Below are 2,096 nucleotides of genomic sequence, written 5' to 3'. Positions count from 1 at the left end.
CTATGAATACTGTACTACAGCTAAACAGCTTGGGGAAATGTAAGTATTTGGCTTCAATAATTTACATGTTAGAAATGTATGTGTAATAACATAACCTCTCATAATTCCTCATTCATTATTTTCTGATGACTAAAACATAACCTACAACAGTAGAGGTGACTATTCAATTCATCATCTAATGCACATCAATGGATTAACTTAAAAAAATGTATATAATAAGTGTAAATAATTTAATTGTCTTCATAGCTATATTGTAGAAGTTGTTAAGAAGACTGCAACTATTTTCATGAAACTATAACACTAATAGCCTTTTACAGGCACACTTTGTTCAATAGCCTATTGAAATGTCTTGGCCTATGTGACACTAGAAATTTCAGTTAGTTTTAATTTACAGTACAGTGCAAATGAAGGCATAAATCAATTTAATTTATCTTTTAATCAAATGAGAGTTAAACTATTTTTTTGGCAAACAAAGGGTTTACTATTAAAATTAAAACATGGAATAAATAGCATATTGTGTGATTATTCTTTTAAACAAACGTTGTAATAATTGTTGTAGTAGTATTATGTATATCATACTGCACCACAGTAATATATTTCTGATCATTTCTTTAAGCTAAGCCGAACTTATATTTTGACGGTTTGTAATGAGGAACCTTTAAGTTTCTGTAGCCTATGTAAGTGTTTCCCATACATTGATATAAAACTGGATGCGCCGGCGGCACTATCTCACTTACAGTTAGTGAGGGAAATCCCCCTGCGATCCGAGCGGAGAGGTTAGGCTACTCACGGACTCAATATGCGCTCTGCAATGATAACGTGATCGATGCCTACAGTCCACGCTGATAGCTGTTCCGGGGCAGTTTTTTAATTCTCATCTCCATAAACATAAGACCGCGGTGCATCTCTGATTTGTTGTTGGTCTATTTCTTCTTCGCTGTGAATTACAATTTCCGTTCATCTGACAATCCGCAATCTGGGAAGCGCCACCACAAGAAGTCTGTAGGTACTGCCGCTCCGGTAAGCCAAAGTGGTAAACAGCCACAATGTAGGTATGAATTTAGATCTTTTGTATGTTTAAAAAAATATCGATACTCTGGCACCAAGTATCGATATTTTTTTAAACATACAAAAGATCTAAATTCATACCTAAACGTCTCGCAGCCGGAAATATCGCAATAAATCGGCACATCGATTTATTGTCCCACATCTATTCTTTTTCATTCCTCCAGACCACCAGAGAAAAATTATTCTATATTGAGAAAATCACCTTTAAAGTTGTCCAAATGAAGTCCTTAGCAACACATATTACTAATGACAATAAATTTTTCAATATATGTACGGTAGGAATTTTACAAAATATCTTCATGGAACATGATCTTTACTTAATATCCTAATGATATTTTTGTATAAAAGAAAAATAGATAATTTTGACACATACAATGTATTGTTGGTTATTGCTACAAATATACCCGACTTATGACTGGTTTTGTGGTCCAGGGTCACAAATGCTGCAAATTTGTTAATTGATGGTGCATTAGCTATTGGTACTGAATTGAACCTTATTATAGAGTATTACTGATAATAAGACAAGGTCGAGAAAGAAATACCAACAGAGTCACATCATGACGTAGATGAGATGGGAGGATAGATAGCCACAAATAGATTTTCCAAAAGGCTTTGACTTCGTTGAATAAACATGAGCACTGCACGTTTCAAAATTGAAACCCGGTGCGGGTGTTTTTATATCACTGTATTTCTGAAGGAACCCGACTGTCTTCAGAAAATTTTGGATGTCATTTTCATTTCATCTTGCATGTAATATCTGATAAAGCAGCGTTTGTGAGTGGAGCGCTGCTTTGTGTACAGCGTTACCGGGGAAACCTTGATCTCTACCACTCCAAAAGCGCCTCCTGCGGGCAAAGAATGAATTTGCATGTATATGCCTCCACAAATAGAGTGTCTGTGGGAAACACTGCGATTGTTTTACTCAAATTAAACTGTCAAATGATCATGAAGTGACTCTCAGAGGAAGTCAGAGCAGTTCTGGAGATGTTGTTCATGTATTTATGTCCTCATGTAGTGATACGACAGAA

At 35.4% G+C, this 2,096-nt stretch overlaps 1 protein-coding gene across 1 annotated transcript in view; it reads right to left on the bottom strand.

Moving 5' to 3' along the window:
• Positions 1 to 2,096, bottom strand: part of LOC107704090 (serine/threonine-protein kinase ULK4-like) — a 24,618-nt gene that overhangs the window by 13,978 nt on the left and 8,544 nt on the right. The window lies entirely within an intron of this gene.

Source organism: Sinocyclocheilus anshuiensis, unplaced genomic scaffold (genome assembly GCF_001515605.1).
Source record: "Sinocyclocheilus anshuiensis isolate Anshui unplaced genomic scaffold, SAMN03320099.WGS_v1.1 scaffold1272, whole genome shotgun sequence".
Lineage (NCBI taxonomy): Eukaryota > Metazoa > Chordata > Actinopteri > Cypriniformes > Cyprinidae > Sinocyclocheilus > Sinocyclocheilus anshuiensis.
Note: the sequence above shows the minus strand (reverse complement) of the source record. Positions and strands in the feature narration are given on the sequence as shown.